Raw genomic sequence first — 21,774 nt, 5'->3', positions numbered from 1 at the left:
GCGGCTGCTTCCAGTGTCTGAAATAATGTCAGGGCAATCCATGATTCCTGCTGGGGTGAGGATTTGATAAAAACAGGTAAGGACAGAGCACTCAAACCCAGCCACTCACCCACAGACACCCAAAGCGCAGGAATCTGAGGAGACTGGCTCCGCCCAAGACTGCTTTTCCCTGGGGGATTGTGGTGCAACTCTGAAGAGTCCTGTTGCCAGGTGAGGAGACAAAAATCCAGTGAGTCTGAGATCTGGGGCTCTTCATCCTAGGTTCCATTTCTCTCCTTCCATCAAACACAGGGATGGAGATGGTCGTGGCCTTTGACCCTTCCCAAGAATGGATTTCCAGATGGAGTAACCAAAACCCCATTCTTACGGAGTTCTGAGCTCATAGGCCAATGTAATCAGATTCCTGAGGACAACTACCATGAAACAAAGACAGCCAGGTAAGCATCATTTCGTGTCTGAAGCAGAAATATTGGAAGAGGAGGACAAAAATCTTAAAGAGCATAGTGGCAAATACACATAAGATAAAGAAAGAAATAGCAAAACTTATTTGCAAGAATGAGAAAATATTTTCTTAAAAAAGAGAAAGGGCAAAGGACTTGAACAGACATTTCTCCAAGGAAAGTACACAGGTAGCCACTAAGCACATGAAAAAAATGCTCAACATCCTTAGTCGTCAGGGATACGCACATCAAACCCACAATGAAATACAATTTCACACTCACTAGAATGGCTAGGATAGAAAACAACAACAACAACAGAACATAGCAAGTGTTGGTGAGGATGTTGAGACATTAGAACCCTTGTGCATAACTGGTGAAAATATAAAATGGTACAGCCATGTGGAAAATAATATGACAGTTCCTCAAAAAATCAAACATAAAATTACCATTTTACCTAGCAAGTCCACTTCTGGGTATATATTCTCAAAAGAACTGAAGGGACTTGAACAGATACTTGTACACCCATGTGATAGCAGCATTATTCACAATAAGGAATATGGTTTTCACCGAAAGGTGGAAACACCCTATGTCTCCATCAGTGAAGGAATGGATAAGCAAGTTGTGATATATACACACAACGAAAAATCATTCAGCCTATTGCCATGATCTGCTTCTATTCCCGACACCTATGATACCAAATGTACGGGGTTTTTCCCACACCCACCACCAATTCTCTAACTCTAACTCAATGACTCAATTCAATGCTGACACAATTTTCTGGAGTTAGCATCAGACAGGCTATGGGCTCAGTCCCACAAGACTGCTCCCACTTCAGACACCAGTCCCAAGCGTGGATCTCCTGTACTTATGACCAACAAGCTATAAATCAGGGGTCCTCACAACACCCTCCTCTGGTTCAATAATCTGCTAGAAGAGGTCATAGAACTCAGGAAGGCACATACCTACTATTATCACCTTCTCATAAAAGATACGACTCAAAAGCAGCTAAATGGAAGAGATGCACAGAGCACGGTATCAGGGAACGGGGAAGCTTCCATGCCCTCTCTGAGTGGACTCCCCTCCCAGTACCTCAACCTGTTCACCAACTCAGAAGTTCGCTGAACCCCATTGTTTAGGATTTTCACGGAGGTTCCATTATGAAGGTAGGATTGATTAAATCATTGGTCCTAGGTGATTGATTCATTTCCAGTCCCTCTCTCCTCTCTGGAGATTGGGGATTGAAGCTGAAAGTTCCAACCCTCTAGTCATACCTTGGTTTTTCTGGAGACCAGCCCTCCTCCCAAGGATACCTAGGGAGGGGCACCCATCCACCAATCATCTCACTACCCTACAGAAAGACACTTATCTGGTGATCCAAGGGCCTTAGAAGCTCTTATGTCAGGAACCGGGGACTAAGACTAAATATCCTAACAAAAGATGCTTCTATCATCCCATCAGTCAGGAAATTGCAAGGGTTTTAGGAGCTCAGTGCCAGGAACTGTGGACATAAACCAAGTATATATGTATATAATATCACAATATCACACAGTGTTAAAAAGAAAGAAATCCTGATGCATGCGTCAACATGAATGAACCTTGAAAACATGCTAAGTGAAGAGAGCCAGTCACAAAAGAGTGAGTACTGAATGATTCCACTTGTATGAGGTACCTAAGGCAGTCAGATTCATAAGGACAGATTGATAGAAGGGTAATTGCCAGGGGCTGGAGGGAAGGAGGAGTAGTGAGTTATTGTTTAATGGACATAGAGTTTCAGTTTGGGATAACGCAAGAGTTCTGGAGAGGAAGGGTGGTGATAGTTGCACAACAATGTGAATATCCCTACTGCTCTAAGGGAGGGAAAAACCCTTTCCTCTCTTACATTCTATAGCAAGGGTCTGTGAATTAAGCTGAAAAAAGACAGATTAACAGGGGGAAAGGCATATAGATTTTACTCGATGTTATTTTCATTTTTATGTGCACATGGAGGCCTTCATAGAAAAGAAATGAGGATCCAAAGAGACAGGTAGACCTGAGGGCTTATATGCCACTGTAACTGTGCACCCAAAAGTCTCCAAGACAGATCTCAATCAATTTAGAAAGTTTATTTTGCCAAGGTTAAGGATGTGCCCTGATACAGCCTCAGGAGCTCTTCAAGACATGAAGAGTTCTGGAGAGGAAGAGTGCCCAAGATGGTAAGGGCACAGCTTGCTTTTTTTTTTTTTTTTTTGGAGACAGAGCCTTGCTCTGTCACCCAGGCTGGAGTGCAGTGGCACAATCTCGGCTTACTGCAACCTCCACCTCCCAAGTTCAAGCAATTCTCATGCCTCAGCCTCTTGAGTAGCTGGGACTACAGGTGTGCACCACCACGCCCAGCTAAGTTTTTTGTATTTTTAGTAGAGGTGGGGTTTCGCCATGTTGGCCAGGCTGGTCTTGAACTCCTGACCTCAAGAGATCCACCAGCCTCGGCCTCCCAAAGTGCTGGGGTTACAGGCATGAGCCATCATGCCCAGCCCAGCTTACTTTAATACATTTTAGGGAGACATGAGACATCAATCAATATGTGTAAGATATACATTGGTTTGGCCCGGAAAGGCAGGACAACTCAAAGCAGACAAGAGATAAACGTTGCATTGTTTTTTGTTGTTGTTTTGTTTTGTTTTTGAGAAAGAGTCTTGCTCTGTCACCCAGGCTGGAGTGCAGTGGTGTGATCATGGCTCACTGCAGCCTTGATCTCCCAGGCTCAAGGGATCCTCCCAACTCAGCCTCCTAAGTAGCCAAGACTACAGGTGCATGCCACCATGCCAGGCTAATTTTTCGTATTTTTAGTAGAGACAGGGTTTTGCCATGCCACTCAGGCTGGTCTCGAACTTCTGGACTCAAGTGATCCACCCACCTCAGCCCCCCAAAGTGCTAGGATTACAGGTGTGAGCCACTGCGCTCAGCCAGTTGCATTATTTTGAGTACTTGATTCGCCTTTCACTGAATACACAATTTACTCTGGCTCAGGGAATCTGCAGTTAAACAATAGGGCAGAGGAAGCAACAGATAGGCATTTGTCTCAGGTAAGCAGAGGGATAACTTTCTGTCCCACACCTGTGAAGACGAGCTAACAGTTTACATTGCCAGGGTGAAATTCAACAGGACTGTTTTAGGGTAAAGATCTTGAGCCCCACAAGGAATTCCCTTGTGGGTAAACTGTGAGGGAGGCATGTAGGTTTCTGATCTTTGTAGCTATCTTATTTAGGAATAAAATGGGAGGCAGGTTTGCCTGACGTAGTTCCCAGCTTGATTTATCTTTTGGCTTAGTGATTTGGGGATCCTGAGATTTTTTTCCTTTCACAATAACAAAAGGTAATAATTTGTAGAGAAGCAGCAAGAGAAGGACAAGGCATTTGGGTTTCTAGGGGCAGGAAATTGTGATAAGGTAAATATGTGGGGGGAATCTCATGGAAGATAAAGGTTATTGAGTGGCCGGGGGCGGTGGCTCACACCTGTAATCCCAGCACTTTGGGAGGCTGAGGCAGGCAGATCACCTGAGGTCAGGAGTTCAACACAAGCCTGGCCAACATGGCGAAACCCCGTCTCTACTAAAAATATAAAAATTAGCCAGGAGTGGTGGTGGGTGCCTGTAATCCTAGCTACTCGAGAGGCTGAGGGAGGAGAATCGCTTGAACCTGGGAGGTGGAGGTTGCAGTGAGCCAAGATCACACAACTACACTCCAGCCTGGGCAACAGAGCAAGACTCTATCTCAAAAAAAAAAAAAAGAAAAGAAAAGAAAAAAGAAAGAAAAGAAAAGAAAGGAAAAAAAGCCTCCTTCTGTTTGTCCCCACTGAGAACACCACACTGCCTGTAATCAAAGCCTCAGAGTGCATGAGAAATCCAGAGAGGAGCACGCCTCATCTCCCAAGCACCCTGAGAAGATGTGTTCATTCCCTGGTCTGGTCTGGCCAGCCCTGCAACCACAGAGTCGGCAGGAAGGAGCATGATGGACCGTTTGGAAATGATGAAAATGGTAAATATCTGATTGTGGTGGTGATTACATGAGTGTAGACAGACTCACCTCTCGATCAAATTTCTTTCAGCCTCTTCTGAGCCCTCTTCTCTCCTCATGCTTTCGGCCTGCATAGCTCTGTGCAGTCTTAGCAGGATTCCTGCTTAGTCAGTTTAGCAAGAATCCCCCCCACCCTTCACATGTGACCACCCTTGATGTCCAATCAAGTTCTTCATTCCCCACCTTTGACATCAAGTCCCCTGACCTACCTTTAGCAAGAATCCCCCTATGCTGATGACTCCTCTTAGTCATTTTCCATCCACTCCTTGCCTACACCCCATTCCTTGGCTATAAAACCCCCCTTTCCTTGTTGTATTAGGAGATGAGCTCGATCTCTCACCTGCTGACAGAGTTGATCCCTATTGCATTGGTCTTGAATAAAGTCTTCCTCACTGTTTTAACAAGTGTCAGAATACATTTTCTTTAAGAGCATCTAAATTTGCCTAAATTCATCAAAAGTTACATTTAGGTGTATTATTTGTATATAAAGTGGAGTCCTCATAAGTAAGCAACAATGAGGAAGGGGTCCCAGGTTGGGAGAACAATTGCTCTGAGAGACGACCAAACACAAACAATCCACTAGCACAACTACCTTGCTCCGCATATAGCCCCAGCAGTATAACCCCTATGAAACTTCCCATCAGTCCCTGCCTCTTTGCAGATGGCCGTTTCTCTGCTGTGCTGCCCATTGCTTTCTTGCAACGTACTTTCCCTTTAATAAATCTGCATTCCTTTACCTACAACTGTCTTAATAAATTCCTTTACCTCCCACATTGTTGACTCCAGCTATTCACACCCCTGACAAATTATTTCTCAATGAAAGTGAATTTTGAAAAGGAATGGATGAAACAAGATTGGCCAGATGTTAGTGTTGTCATTGGTGATGGGAACATAGAATACCCTTATTCTATTCTGTCTACTTTCATTTATGCTTGAAATTTACCATCTCATATGTTTTGGGTCTGTATCCCTGCCCAAATTTCATGTCAAATTGTAATCCCCTGTGTTGGAGGAGGAGCCTGGTGGGAGGTGATTGCATCATGGGGGTGGATTTCCCCCTTGCTATTCTCATGATAGTGAATGAGTTCTTATGAGAACTGCTTGTTTAAAAGTGTGTAGCACCTCCCCCCATCCTTCTTCTTCCTGCTCCAGCCAGGTAGGATGTGCCTGCTTCCTGTTTGCCTTCTGCCATGATTATAAGTTTCCCAAGGCCTCACCAGCCATGTTGTCTGTACAGCCTGTGGAACCTGGAGCCTATTAAACCTCTTTTCTTTATAAATTACCCAGTCTCAGGTAGTTCTTTATAGCAAAGCAAGAACAGACTAATATAGAAAATTGATACCAGGAGGTAGGGCATTGCTATAAAGATACCTGAAAAGGAAGCAACTTTGGAACTGGGTAACAAGCAGAGGTTGTAACAGTTTGGAGGGCTCAGAATAAAACAGGAAAATGCGGGAAAGTCTGGAACTTCCTAGAGACTTGTTAAATTGTTGTGACCAAAATGCTGATAGTGATATGGACAATAAAGTTCAGGCTGAGGTGGTCTCAGATAGAGATGAGGAACTTACTGGGAACTGGAGCAAAGATCACTTTTGTTATGCATTAACAAAGAGGTTGGGAGGCATTGTGGCCCCTGCATAGAGATCTGTGGAACCTTGAACTTGAGAAGGATGATTTAGGATATCTGGAAGAAGAAATTTCTAATCAGCAAAGCATTCAAGATGTGGCCTGGCTGCTTCTAACAGCATATGCTTATATGTGTGAGCAAAAAGATGATCTGAAATTGGAACCTACATTTGGAAAAAAACAGAGGATAAAAGTTTGAAAACTTTTCAGCCTGACCATGTGGTAGAAAAGAAAGTCATCTTCTGGGGAGAAATTCAAGCTGGCTGTAGAAATTTGTAAAAGTAAAGAGGAGCTGAATGTTAAAGGCCAACATAATGGGAAAAATGTCTCAAAGGCATTTCAGAGACCCTCATGGCAGCCCATCCCATCACAGGCCTGGAGGCCTAGGAGAAAAGAATGGTTTCATGGGCCAGGCCCAAGGCCCCACTATCCTGCACAACCTTGGGACATGGCACCCTGTGTCTCAGCCACTCCAGCTCTAACCATGGCTAAAAGGGGCCCAGATATGTGTCAGGCATCACTCCAGAGGGTGCTAGCCATAAGCCTTGGCAGCTTCCATGTGATGTTAAGCCTGCAGGTATGCAGAGGGCAAGAGTTGAGACTTGGGAACCTCCGCCTAGATTTCAGAGGATCTATGGAAGTGCCTGAGTGTCCAGGCAGAAGCCTGGTGTAGGGGTGGAGCCCTCATGGAGAACCTCTACTAGGGCAGTGTGGGAGGAAAATGTGGGGTTGGAGCCCCCACAGAGTCCCCAATGGGGCACTGCCTAGTGGAGCTGTGAGAAGAGGGCCACCATCCTTCAGACCCCAAAATGGTAGCTTGCACCATGCACCTGGAAAAGCTGCTAGCACTGAATGCCAGCCATTGAGATCAGCCATGGAATTTGAGCTGTGCGGAGCCACAGAGATGGAGCTGCCTAAGGCCTTGAAAGCCCACCCTTTGCATCAGTGTGGCTTGCATGTGAGACATGGAGTCAAAGGAGATTATTTTGGAGCTTTAATATTTAACAACTGCCCTGCTGGGCTTCAGACTTGCATGGGGCCTGCAGCCTCTTTATTTGGGCCAATTTCTCCCCTTTGGAAAGTGAGTATTTACCCAATTCCTATACCCTCATTGTATCTTGGAAGTAACTAACTTGTTTTTTATTTTATAAGCTCATAGGCAGAGGGGACTAGCTTTGTCTCAGATGAGAGTTTGGACTTTGGACTTCTGAGTTAATGCTGGAATGAGTTAAGAATTTGGGGCCAGGCATGGTGGCTCACGTCTGTAATCCCAGCATTTTGGGAGGCTGAGTCGGGTAGATCACTTGAGGTCAGGAGTCTGAGACCAGCCTGGCCAACATGGTGAAACCATATCTCCACTAAAAATGCAAAAATTAGCCTGACGTGGTGGCACGTGCCTGTAGTCCCAGCTACTTGGGAGTCTGAGGCAGGAGAATTGCTTGAACCCAGGAGGTAGAGGTTGCAGTGAGCCAAGATCAGGCCACTGTACTTCAGCCTGAGTGAGACAGCAAGACTCAGTTTCAAAAAAAAAAGACTTTAGGGGACTGTTGGGAAGACATGATTGTATTTGAAATCGGAGGACATGAGATTTGGGAGCGGCCAGGAACAGAATATTGTTTGGGTCTGTATGTCGGCCCAAATCTCACATCAAATTGTAATCCCCAGTGTTGGAGAAGGGGCCTGGTGGGAGGTAATTGGTCCTGGAGGATAGACTTTCCCCTTGCTGTTGTCATGATAGTGAGTGAGTTCTCATGAGATCTGGCTGTTTAAAAGTGTGTAGCACCTCTCCCTGTCCCTCTTCCTCCTGCTGCAGCCTTGTAGGAGGTGCCTACTTCCCCTTTGCCTCCTGCCATGATTTAAAATTTCCTGAGGCCTCCCCAGCAATGCTCCCTGTACAGTCCATGGAACCATTAGCCAATTGAACCTCTTTTATTTATAAATTACCCAGTCTCAGGTAGTCCTTTATAGCAACGTGAGAACAGACTAATACACCATCATAAAAAGCTTCAAAAAAAAACCAAAAGATCTATCATCCAGCTTCCACCACCCACAGTTCACTTCCTGGGACCTAAGAGTAAGGCAGGGAACCCTGACATTGACATATTGCTTACAATATATGTTTCATAAGCTTTAACTCTTTGTATTCTTATAAGAAGTCAAGGCAGCCGTGAAGTATCATTCCCCTTTTATAGGGGAACTCCGGGGGATCAGGAGGGAAGTGACTTGCCCGAGATCACACATGCCAGGTGGGAGGCTGGGCCCTGAACCCAGGGGCTCTCGAATGGAGACTGGGGTCACCCCACAGTAACTGCCACTGTTGCCACAGTCCCAAAGCCCCAGGAACAGCCCCTGCAAGGTAGGACATATGCTTCTTACAGTACACTTCTAAGACTCTAAGGAGGAAATTCTAACCCAGCGATTAGCAGTGATTGCAGTTAATTGCATGTTAGTTACTATGGTTATATCTAACTTAGTTCTCCCTCGAGCCTCCAGCAGGAACACAGGAGACTGTTCTCAGGCTAATGCAGTGGGAGGAAAACACCCTGCGCAGGGTCAGAAATGTTCTCTAGGCTTTGTTTGTAGAACTTGTTGATGATCTCCAGTTTCCAGAAGTATTCCACATGGAAATAGTTACCGATGTGCAAAAGGAGCACCATTTTCTGGCGTCCTGAGCCACAAACCAGGTGTCTGGAGGTGTTTCTCTGTAAGGAAAAACCAGCAGCCATCTGGCTTCCTCTCCAGAGCCAATGTCGTGGAGTTGTTTTAAGGACTGCGGATACAGGACCTTGTAACAAGCTTACGACAGTATCTGGCTCTCAGTAAATACCCAGTACCTTCATTAACATTACATTTCAAATATCTCCACAGAACTTATTTTAAGCAGAGTCTTCATTTCTTGTTTAAAATAGAATTTAATTGCAGATCTCTTGTCTTTGATTCTCCAGAATCTTATTCATCCAGACGGAAGAGCAGAGCAAGCCTCCAAGCACCCCCAGGAGCTGTCCTGAAGCTGCCTGGAATGAAGGAGCTCACTTGGAGTCAGAGGCCTGTGTTCCCTTCTCAGGGCTGCCCCTGCTGGAGATGTGACCTGGGGCAGGCACACTGGGAAGCCTCTGGAAGCCCCGGCCTGCACATGTGGAAAGGTGAGCTGTACCCCAGGGTCAGAGCACGAGTTCTTTGTGTGTGTCTGGGTGGGAGGTCAGTGGTTGTAGGCCCTGAACGTTGACTGAGTCATCAGACCGAACCGGCCTGGTCTCAGGTCCCGGAGTGCAGCTCCTGTGGTGCTTCACATCAGGACTGAAGACTCTCCAGCACCCACAGGAGGATCTGCTGGGTCAGCCCAGGTGCCAGCCAGGGAAGGCTCTTGCAGAACTGGAGGCATCCACAGGCTCTCTTCGCACCTGAACAACAAGACCCTGGCAGGGGCGCTCCGCTAGCTCCGCCACTGCCGCTCCAACCTTGAGTTATTTCCTAAGCCCACACCCAGGCTGCCAGGGCTCCTCTGAGAGCCCCCTGAATGCAGGTGAGCTCCTCTAGCACCCCTCTCTCTTGCCCTTCTTTATTCCTCCATGCCAGTTTACTCGCTCCCCAAAACAAATCTTGCCCTTTCACAGTTGACCGGTGGTGTGGACACGTGGGGCCCAGGCCAGCAGCTTGGGATCAGACATTCACGTGTCCTCAGGAAGCCACTGGGTATCAGGTCTTGGGCTGGGCAGAAATGGGACCAAAGACCGAGCAGGGTGTCCTGCGAGGAAGCTGGCGGCAGGACGGCCTCAGGGCAGTCCGGACAAGCTCATGCTTGGGTGCTGCTTCAGGGGAGCCTTTTGGCTGGGCCAAGGGGGCTGGCTAGAAGGACTTGGACAGAAGGATGGGTCCAAAGGGCTCTGGAGTTCAAGACAGCACCACTGAGGGAACCCGCCCAGCCTCACTCAGAGACCAGATCATGCCCAGCTATTGGGGGGGATGGTGGAACAGAACAAAATGCCATGCACAGAGTGCCAAGGGCTCCCCGTGAGTGTGCAGGGTTCCCAAAAGGGTCCCAAAATGGGAATGGCAGCATTGGAGGAAGAAGCCTAATAAGACCTCCCTCAATTTTCTGTGCATCAATAAAAGCTGCTCCAGTAAGCCACCACTGACGGGCAGGATCCAAAGACGGGGGAAAGGAATGCATTGTTCACATATTCTCTGGAGAACAAATAATCCCACAGTGATTCTGAAGAACAGTCAGCGATGTTTGATTTAAAAGGTGGCAAAGTACAACTCACAGCTCATTTTCCCTGCGGGGACGCTGCTCTTAATCCTCTTCCCCCTCATGCTAACTTTGAATTCGGGGAAGTGACCCTGGCCAAGCATTTAAGTTCTGTTAACATAATAAATACTTGTCATCAACTACCTTCAAATTTAGAGGAAAAGGGGGTAATTTTCAACCATGCCTGAGTACCTCTGAGTAAGAAATCGGCTGGCAAATGCATGCAGACGTTCTAGAACGTTATGTTCTCGTATAATTTGGTCTCGCGTTCTAGAACACTTACCCTTGCTGAGAACACGCTGTTGCTAGGATACGACCAATGAGTAAACACCCTGACTTTCTATTATTGTTTCATAGAGTCAGAGACTATCCAAGCCTCTGTTGCTTTATTAAAACAGCTTCACTAAGGGTGTCAGTGACACCTAATCGGTACATCTAATGGAGGACACTTTCTAGTCCTTCCCTGCCTCTCTCCCATGAACCTGGGAGTGCACACCCTGGCCCTCCAGGACACCTTCCCCTCCACACATTCTTTTACCTCTTTGTTCCTTCCCTTTGAGCCTCTGCCCTCAGCCAGCTCCTTTAATCCATGGCTGATCCCAAGGCTGCCTCCTTCAGAGCTGGGACAAGGGTGAGGCAAGACAGACAACCAGGCAGCAAAATATCAGGAGGCCCTGGCTTGCAGGGTGTGTAGGGCAGGGCCTGCTTACGTTTGCATCCTGGGCACCTGGCTTGCCCCAGCTCAGTCCCAGCCAGCCCTCTCCCTCAGTGCTGCTCTACCAGGCCACCCCTTGGAGCTCAAGGCCACACCTCCTACCTACTCTCAAGCTTCTCCAGCCTAGAACTTCTCCTTAGCTTCAGACCATGCACCCAACTGCTGGTGTCTCCACCTAGCTCTCCTCCAACTGCCCCTGCTACTCCCCACTCGCATTACTCTACCTAGCTCCCCACCAGCCCCATCCCATACCTCAAAGCAACCTTCCTTCCTGATACAGTTCTCCAAATCCTTGCCTCCTGGCTACCCACCACCATGACTGCCTTAGGTAAGACCTTCACCATCTCTCTTCCAGACTCTTGTAGTAATCACTGTTCACTCTCCCTACCTCCAATCCAATAATCCACCTGGCCCCATCATCCAGGACTCAAAGCATTTCTGCCACAACTAATATCCTCATGCACAAGAATGGGAGCATAGAATGAACTCCCCTCCTAAGGAAGATGGTTTGACAATATTTATCAAAATTACAAATGTATATATGCACTTTGACTCAGCAACCCCACTTCAGGGAACTCACTCCATGTACTCATCCCTAGATATGAGCATATGAATTGCACCATTGATTGTAACGCAAGAAATTACAAACAACCTCAATGTCCATCTATGGGGAAGAAGTTGAATACGGTCTTCTAGATCCATGGAACATTTAACAGGCAATGAAAAGATTGTGGCAGCTCCATGTATCAATGTGGAAAGACTTACAAGGCCTATAAATAAAAAGCTAGGTATAGAATAGTGTATCTAATGCATGGCACCTGCATTAAAGGGAATATGTATGTATACATACACACACACACATTCAGATTGTCTCTAGAATAAAACACTGGGTTGGCCGGGCGCCGTGGCTCATGCCTGTAATCCCAGCATTTTGGGAGGCCGAGGCAGGTGTATCACCTCAGATCAGGAGTTCAAGACCAGTCTGGCCAACATGCGAAAACTCTGTCTCTACTAAAAATACTAAAATTAGCTGGGCATGGTGGTGCATGCCTGTAATCCCAGCTACCTGGGAGGCTGAGGCAGGAGACTCACTTGAACCCAGGAGGCGAAGGTTGCAGTGAGCCGAGATCATGCCAATGTACTCCAGCCTAGACAACAGAGCGAGACTCTATCTAAACAAACAAACAAACAACAACAACAACAACAAACAACACTGAAAATGGTGACAGTGATTGCTGCTTCTGAGAAGGGGGATTTGGGGACAAGGATGAGGAGGGACCTTGCTTGCCGCTGTATACTCTTCCCATACTCCTCCTACTGTCCAAATTCTTTATGTTGAGTATGTTTTATCTTTTCAAATAAAAATGCATCCAATCAGCTCTGCAGCCAGCAACCTTCCTAAAGCACAAATCTGGTTATGTCACATCCTACTTACGACTCTCCAGGGGCTGGCTATGATGAGGGACTCTCCAGGGGCTGCCTATGACAAGGGCGTCCCAGACCATCAGTTTATGCTTGTTACAGAGCAATTATATCCTCACTCTATGCGGTCTCTAAAGATAAAATCCACCCTCCTCATCATGGACCGGCCTCATCTGACATGATTCTCGCCAGGCTCTTTAAACTCCAGAAGCACTGAACTGCTGGTAGCTCCCCTGCCCACAAGCTATTTTTAGCCTCCAGGCCTTTGCTCGTGCTGCTACCCTCTGCCGGGAGTGCCCAGAGTACTCACTCAGCTCAGCTCAGGGACACAGCCAGCGGCTCAGCCTCCAAGACGCAGCCACGCCCACCCATGCCCCCTGCCTGTGCAGCTCTGAAGCCCTGCCCGCAGCCTGCCTCAACCTCCTGTGTCCTTAGAAAGACAGAACACAATGAGCCATTTATGCACGTGCTTTATCTCCTATTCTTGAGGGCCAGATCTGTGTCCAGTGTGAAATGGAAGAAAAAAGTAATGCCCTAAATTCGAGCCCAGCTCCAGAGCCAGAAACACCTGGATTTGAATCCTGGGTCTGCTGCTGGAGCTCTGCAGCTTGAAGGAATGCAGGGATGGCTACAACCTCAAGCTGTTACTTCACCTCTCTGGGCTTTCCTTTCAGCTGCCTTTCCACTCAACCTCTTTTTTTGTTTTGTTTTGTTTTGTTTTGTTTGAGATCTATGAACGCGGGTACATGTAAGACTAGTTGGTTTATTTTACCTGATGTGTACCAGTAAAGTAGAAAACACATTAACTAATCAGTTTTTCTACTTTCGCTCTGAGGAATCTCTGCCCTGATTGTAACTGATAAGGAATCTCTGCCCTGACTGTAACGGAATATGCACATATTAACATTCCTGCAGACCTTGTCTCACTTTACCTGTATTTTTCTTGGCCCTGATCTGTCAATGTATGCAGTCTTCCTCCCATTTGTGTTTGGGCACACTATCTCAAGCCCTTTTGGGAATAAGGCCAGGAGGATACCTACGCACGCAGGCACCCTAATGAACAGGCCAAACCTCCAAGGGAAGGGGGCCTGTAAGAGAAGAGCCTTTCCCGTAGGAAATGGGCATCAAAGGCCAACTGCCAGAACCAAGTCTCCCCATGCTAGTGCCTCATGGTTATTTAACCTCCCACAGCCTCAGTTTCTTTATCTGTAAAATGGGGACAAGAGTGGTGATTTCACAGAATTGTGGTGAAGATTAAATAACTCATGAAAAGCTGGGCACAGCAGCTCACGCCTGTAATCGCAGCACTTTGGGAGGCCGAGGCGGGCAGATCACCTGAGGTCAGGAGTTTGAGACCAGCCTGGCCAACATAATGAAACCCTGTCTCTACTAAAAATACAACAATGAGCCAGACGTGGTGGTGGGCACCTGTAATCCCAGCTACTCAGGAGGTTGAGGCAGGAGAATCACTTGAACCCAGAAGGTGGAGGTTGCAGTGATCCAAGATCACACCACTGCACTCCAGCAGCAAAGTGAGACGCTGTCTTGAAAAATAAATAAATAAATAAATAAATAAAATAACTCACGAAAGACCTTACTACAATACCCAGCATTCATTAGGTTCAGTAGATATTGATAAACACAGGAACTGATGAATACAGAATCTGGAAGGATCCTTAAAGCTCCCCCAGAGAAACCCAACCCCCTTTCGCCCTAGTGCTGACAAGAGAAGTAAGTTCCCCAGAGGATGCGTGATTGTAACCTCAAATACTGGAGCTGACCTACAACACTCATGGGCTTTTGCCAGAGAGTTCTGGTTCCTCTAAGAAGATCCTATATATTCCTGCCCAGGGCACGGGACACTTGATCCAAGCTGGCACTTGGCTGAATCCTGTCCACATTGGGCAAGCTTGTCTATGCACCTGCCAGATACTTCCTTAGCCTGCTATCGGGAAGCCAAAGGAGGAGGGGTTCTGCAGGAAGGGGTGCTCAGGAATGCCTCCAGCTCACTTCCCATCAAAGGAGAAATCCTTCCATGTTTAAGGGGTAGGAATCCTTGTAAGTGGTAATCAACAGAATCCATTGAAAACCTGACTGTACCCTCCCAGAGGTGAGATCTGCTTTTGAGCTTTTGCCTGCCTTGTGTGCCCGGGCTCCAGTGTGCTGTTCCTATACCTGAGCTGGGCAGGGCACTCATGGTCCAGGGGCCTGTGCTAAAGCCAGTGTACACCCTGGGCCTGGGAGTGTAGAGGTCAGTGTCTCCTGTGGCCAGGACCCACACAGCCAGCAGAGGGGCCAAGTCATCAAAGAAGGACAAAGTGAGAGCCAGCACTGAGCTCTCAGGAGCAGAATCCTCCAGACATTCCAGTTCCCCATGAGAGAGACAGCAAGATGAATAGAAAAGACACGGGCCTGGGAGGCAGATGGACACCACTGATTAATGGCATGACTTTAAGCTTATTATTCAATATCTCCATGCCTTTATTGACTCACCTGTGCAGCCGGGAAGATGATCACTATGTGGATTAAGAAGACAGGTGACAATAGGGAAACACAGGTTATGTGATTAATCAGGGCAAGGCGTCCTCCCTATCACAATTTTTTAAATGAAGTTTTTTAATGTCACAGAACAACTGCAGGGGAGGCCTAAGCCCTTGTTTGCTCACACGACTTCCCCCACCCCTTTCTTGCTACCACCTGTGCCAGTCATCGGGCTATTATGTCCCGGTTCTAAAGTCATCCTTCTTCGCTCTGCTTTGAAATACCGGAGCTGGGCCCTGTAAACATTTCCCCTTTGTCAGCTGGGGCAATGTTAGGCTTTGTCACAGGGGGCTCTGGAGGGATGTCACAAGGACAGCAGAGGAAGGGGCCTCTCTTCCTGCTGCCAGAACGTGGCATTTCCTCCTGTGGCACAGCTGCCAGTGGGACTGGTGTGCAGGAGCAGTGATGGCACTCGTTCTCCAGCAAACTTCACACCCTACACCCTACAAGCCACTTTTGTGGAGTAGCTCTGGCCTGCTCTCTCTTTCTCTCTCTCTCTCTCTCTCTCTCTCTCTCTCTCTCTCTCTCTCTCTCTCTCTCTCTCGTTTTCAGGCCCCCATCTGGGCTGGTCGTCTAGACTGCTCTGGCTCCCATGCTGGCAAATCTCCCCACCAGCAGCAGGTTTTGGTGTTCCTGCAGCAGCTGCGTCCTCTCCTACAGGTCTGGGGCTCAGCTCAAGGGAGTGGAAGTCTTAGTTCCTTCATTGTTGACTCCCTCTCAACCCTAAGGGTAGCAGCCGCTTCCTTCAGCTGCTCTTCCTGGGACCCCTGGAGTCCTCGTCTACCCTTTGTAGTACTCAGTCATCAGATTTCACCCATTAGTAGTGTCCTGGGGCCACTGTAACAAAAGTGCTGAAAAATAGTGGCTTAAAAACAGCAGGAACGTGTTCGTCACAGTTCTGGAGGATGGAAGTTCGAAGTCAAGGTGTCAGCAGTGACCTGCCCCCTCTAAGACTCCGGGGATCCTCCTGGCCTCTTCCGCTGGTGGCTTGCAGTGGCTTCACTCCACTCTCTCCCTCTGCTGTTCCATGGCCATCTTCTCCCTGTGTGTCTGCATCCAAATATCCCTCTTCCTACAAGGACACTGGTCATATTGGACATGGCCTGCCTTTGATTACATCTGCAAAGATCCTGTTTTCAAATAAGGTCACATTCACAGGTACCAGGGGTTAGGACTTCAACACATCTTTCTCAGCGACACAGTTCCACCCATAACGCCAGACGCTTTGTGCTTGTTGATGAGCCTTTTTACTACATTTTCCCTGTTCAAAGTATCGGTGTGGTTTCTATCTCCTGCCTAGTCCCTGACTAACACATGGCCCTAATTTAATTCACCATAACTCTCATCTGTCCCAGTCAAGCTGAGGTGGGATATTAAAGAAAGAAAAGAGAAATAGAAATTAAAAGGGGGGAAAAAAGCTGCCTGTGATTCTCCTGCTTTACCCCAAGGTCTCTCTTGCCCTCCTGATTTTTCTGCAACACAGCAACCCCTAAGCCATCTCACTGCCTCCACACCCATCCATCTACAGTCTCCTTCCACAGCACCCTGCTTAAAACCCATCAGAGACTTCTTAGCCAGGGCGAAATCCATGCTCTGCCCCATGGTGCTCTGCCCCGCCCCTTCCCACACTCACCTTGGACCTGCGTCTCCCCTTGCTCACTAGGCTCAGAGCCCGACAGCATCCCCACCCAGGGCCTTTGTTGGGCCAGTCTTTGGACATGGCTTGAATCCCCCAGGGCATCTGCTGCCACCACCTCGTCATGTGAGCCTCTGCTCTGCCTCTCCCGTAGGGGAGGCGTTTCCTGACCAACTACTGGCTAAGGCCCCCTCCTGGTCACCCTCTGTCACGTGGCCTCCTTTTGTGATCCTCCCCAAATGCACCTGTACCTAGAATTCTCATGGCTGTCCGTTCTGTGTCTGCTCGCCACTCCACCCTCGGCGGCGTTAAACCCTGAGACCAGGACCGGGCATTGCCTAGCATCTCCAGCACCAAGGACAGTGCCCGGCACACAGGAGGGGCTCAGGGAATATTTGTTGACTGACCGTTGACATTGCAGCCTTTATTCAAGTACAAATCTATAGAATACTGTAATTACATACCCAGCATTTTAAAAATTCAGATTTTTAGAAACAACAACCACCCGAAAGAAACCCTGGATTTTGTGGGTTTTTCTTCTTAAACTTCAGCACCTTTGTCCTTTCTCATTAATGCTCTGGAAAATGCTGTAGGGTCAGGCCTGCCACTGAATGAAATCATTTCCTACTGAACCCTGGGGTGGCCCTGTGCGACTCCTCCAATGGACAAGGCTGGCCCGGGCAAGGGGAACGCCAACACAGGCCTCTCCAGCTGCAGAGCAAGAAACCAGAAGGTTCTCTGATAATAAGTCCTGCTCTCTGCAGCACAGTCAAATGTAGAAAAGACAGGACTAGGGGTTGTGATTACAGCTTTTGCCATAGACTGAGTGTGTCTCCCCAAAATCCATGCATTAGATCCTAATGCCCAGTGTGATGGTATTAGGAGGTGGGGCCTTTGAGAAGTGGTTGACTGGATCCGTGCCCTTACACAAGAGGCCCTGGAGAGCTGCCTTGCTGCTTCCACTGTGTGAGGATGCATTGAGAAGACCATCAACAAACCGAGAAATGGGTCCTCACCAGACACCAGATCTGCAGGCACTCTCATCTTTGGATTTCCCAGCCTCCAGATGATGAGGAAAAAATTTTGCTGTTTTTAAGCCACCCGATCTATGGTATTTTTTTACAGCAGCCTCAACAGACTGACAGCTTTGTTCCCCAATTTGTCACCTCCTGTGTCCTTGGGTCACACCCTTAACCTCAGTCAGTGACAGGTCTCCCCCTGCAAATGAGTAAAGTAAGGAGACCTTGCTTTGAGGAAGATGTGTCCTGTAGAGAGACCACTCTAATTAATGCTAATTAAGCTGTTTCCTAATACAAGCCAAGTAATCATTAAGAAAACAATCTCAATGGTGCTAGCATTTGGTTACACTCTTGGGAACAGCTCAGAAAATAAAAGCCTGTGAATGAATCCAGAACATGCTTAGAGCTGCTCCCTTGCTGCCAGCCAGATCTGACTCCTTGATAAGCCCAAGAAGTCCCCACGAGGAGCTGTTCTTGCCTAGAGCCTCTGGAAAATTGACATAACTCATGACATGTGTCAGATCGCAGCAAAGATGGAGCTCAGAGAGGTTCCATTCCTGCCTGTTCCATTTTTGAAAACCAAGAGAAGCTCATCAGAGTGGCAAGAGAGTGGCCAGCTCCGAGGAAAAGAACCCCTGTGTGGAACTCAGCACCCACCCCTGGCACTTTCTGAGCCACGGCTTTCCTCTGCAAAGTGGGGCTATAATCTCTACCGTCAGGGAGAATGCAGATTACAGATACTATATGTACACAGTAGGTAACCAATAAATGGTGTCAAATGTCCACCATCTTGGGGGCATTCTGAGTGCAGGGATCTGGCCACAGACCAGGGGCCTCTTCCAGCTGCCCAATCAGAGCCCTCTGCAGCCCAGCCCTAGCCTGCAGGCCCCTTGCTCCCAACTCGTGGGCAGGATCCCTCTGAAGCTGTTACCCTCATTACTAGAATGTAGGTCACAGGGCGATCTGTGTTGTCCACAGGTGCGTGCCTGGCACCTAGAACACACATTCAAACATTCAGTAAATGTTTGTTGAGAGTCATATGAATGAAGGATGCGCCCAACACCAGCCTTTTAGCCAACATTCTCTCATCACGAGAATTTTCTAGGGGCTCAGACACCAGTCCCTGGGTCCTTCCAATTCCAAAGACACACTCAGCTATCCAGACGGTTCCCTCAAATGCCTCCCCCAGACTTGGGAGAGACTAGTACACAGGCAGCCTCTCCGGAGCACTCCCTACACCAGCCTCCTCAAGTTCCCCAAACTCTCACCCTGCCTTATTCTCCCTGGAGTGCGTGAGGGCCCATGCTGGCAGAGCAGCTCGCAGCCACCCTTGCAGAGATGGGCTATCTGACACCTTGTGCTTTCTTCAGAACCCCTTAGGGCCTCAGCTGAAGCTCAGACAGAGTGCGCATGCGCACGTACACACACACACACACACACACACACACACACACACACACACACACACATCTAATTTTCAACACACTTGCACAAATATAGAAACATCATGGGGAAAAATGCAAAATACCTATGATTTCTGAGACAAGATCTGAGATGTCAAAGATACTCCCTGCTTATTCTGCTCATGCCCGAGCTCCCCTGCCCACCCCCAGTGCATTTATGTGATATCATGAAAAAGCAGCAGGGGTGGCATGAACTTGCACACCAGGCTGCCCAGGCTTGAGACCCAGCTCTGCCACCCAGAAGCCGGGAGCCCCTGAACAAGCAGCAATTCTGCGCCTGGGCTTTCCTGACTGCAAAATGAGGATAATCACAGCCCCTGCCTCCAAAGTGTCCCGAGGATCAAATGAGTTCATGATACCCGTACGGCGCTCAGATCATGGTAAGTGTGATGCATAAGTGCTCCTTAAATCACCATCTGGAGTTTCCATACCAACCTCTCCCTGGCTTCATCTTATTTTTTTTCTCCCCCTCATTTTTATTCCTTTCTGATTTCCTCATGTATGTTTTTTAATCTTGTCATATTGAGTGCATCTCTGCAAACTGCTTCTAATACTTCAGGGAACTAAATGCTGTGTTTTGTGCTCTCTTTTCCCCGTCACCTCCTGGAATATTTAGTAAGTCTCTGTAAGGATGTCAGCCCCTCCCCGCTGGGCTGGGGGTGTCCTGGGAAGGGGGGCTATGCCCACCATGGGAGCAGCACACAGGCCCAGCTTGCTGGGGGCCACACTCATGGGAAACAGAGAGGGGTGATAGTGAGAACAGAGGCAGGACAGAGCCAGCTCCTTGATCCTGCTGCCCCTGGAAGCTTCTCCTCCCAGCATGAAGCACAGGTAGATTTAGGGTTCTGTTGTCTAAGAGAGGTGGGATTTCCTTGCTGTAAGTGGGACAAGTATTATCACTATTAACCATCATGAATGAGAATGAAACAGAATGAGAAGACAAAAAGCCAGAAAGATGTTCTCATTCCTCTGTGCTCACACAGCTCATCAGAGAGGGCTGAGGCGTGGGACACCACGTTTTAACCCCAAGGAGTCCCTATAACCCTGTCTGCTACACTGAGACACAGGTCCCTTCCTGCTCACATGAAGTAAGCCATCTATTTTTTTTAATCCCCATAGAACACAAGTGGCAATGAAAAGACACAATATAAAGAAAAGAAAAATATAAAGAAAACGTTAAGTAGATCAGGGGTTGCCGGGGCTAAGGGAAGGGAAAAATTGGCACAGGTTTCTTTTTGAGGTAATTGATGAAGTGTTCTGGAATTGCTGGTGGGGTTACACAAACTTGTGAATATACAAAAAACAACCAAATTGGACAATTTAAAAGAGTGAATTTTATGGCATGTGAATGATCTCTTAATTAAAAAAAAAAAAAAGCCTATAAAAGTTTCATTTACAACCACAGAAGGCCAGGCGCAGCTTTGGGAGGCCATAGTGGGCTGACTGCTTGAGCTCAGGAATTCAAGACCAGCCTGGGCAACATTGTGAGACCCCGACTCTAAAAATAGATACATACATAAATAAATAATAAAATAACACCACAGAGCCCGAAACCCCAGACCCATCCTAGATGAGGATGCTCCAGGCCTGACATTGCCAGTGTCTGCAGTGGGCCATTGTAGGACCTGAGTGTACCTTAAGGGAGTGTGGGATCTGTGGCTGAATTTCAGGAAGATTCAGCTTGTATTTCCTACATGGGGAAGACCCTCAGAAAAGTAGGGGTTGATCCCCCTTCCCCTTCATCACTGATGGTGGCACCCCCATGGGCACGTAATGGGGCCAATGGGATCATCTCAAGAACCAACGTACTCCATGGTCTGAAACCTTTTTTTTTTTTTTTTTCTGAGACAGAGTCTTGCCCTGTTGCCCGGGCTGGAGTGCAGTGTGGCTTCATCTTGGCTCACTACAAACTCTGCTTCCCGGGTTCAAGTGATTCTCTAGCCTCCGCCTCTCCAGTAGCTGGGATTACAGGCACTGGCCACCGCGCCCAGCTAATTATTGTATTGTTAGTAGAGACGGGATTTCACGATGTTGCCCAGGCAGGTCTTGAACTCCTGACCTCAAATGATCCGCCCGCCTCGGTCTCCTAAAGTGCTGGGATTACAGGCGTGAGCCACCGTGCCCGGTCCGGTCTCTAAGCATTGTCACTTCATAGGATCCCCTGGCAGCCCCATGAGGGAGACAGGGCCACAGTCACTGACCCCATTTGGCAGCTGAGTGAACGTGGAGCTCAGAGGTGGAGCCTAAACCCAGGCTGAACCCACACCAGTTTCCTCGTGGGTCGAAGATATCTGCTTTACTTTTATGAAAATATCGTCCCGATCTCGCACACCTAAAGCTGTGTATCTGAGTGCGCCGGGCCGACTGCCTGGTACCCACCTGCCTTCAGGCCTCCAGCTCTTGCCTGCAGCGACCCCTGGTGGGCGCGCTGGCCTCGCCACCACCGGGCTGGGGACTCCCTTCCTGGGAGGCCGCACCTGGAAGGAATACGCCCCGGATAAGGCCAGTTGATGGAAACGGAACCCGGCTGGCTCACTGCCAGCGGCCTGGGCAAGAACTCGGGCTCCGGAGCCCGACTGCCGGGGGTATCCGCCCACCTCACCCGCCTGCC

The 21,774-nt window shown here is 48.2% G+C and overlaps 1 long non-coding RNA gene across 1 annotated transcript in view; it reads right to left on the bottom strand.

Moving 5' to 3' along the window:
* LOC104675196 overlaps positions 1-12,684 on the bottom strand; it is a 44,879-nt gene extending 32,195 nt beyond the window's left edge. The window contains exon 1 of the long non-coding RNA XR_749737.2: positions 12,518-12,684. This is a non-coding gene — a long non-coding RNA (uncharacterized LOC104675196). The remainder of the gene's footprint in view (positions 1-12,517) is intronic.
* Positions 12,685-21,774: the final 9,090 nt, after the last annotated feature.

The sequence above is a fragment of the Rhinopithecus roxellana genome, chromosome 17 (assembly GCF_007565055.1).
Source record: "Rhinopithecus roxellana isolate Shanxi Qingling chromosome 17, ASM756505v1, whole genome shotgun sequence".
Lineage (NCBI taxonomy): Eukaryota > Metazoa > Chordata > Mammalia > Primates > Cercopithecidae > Rhinopithecus > Rhinopithecus roxellana.
Note: the sequence above shows the minus strand (reverse complement) of the source record. Positions and strands in the feature narration are given on the sequence as shown.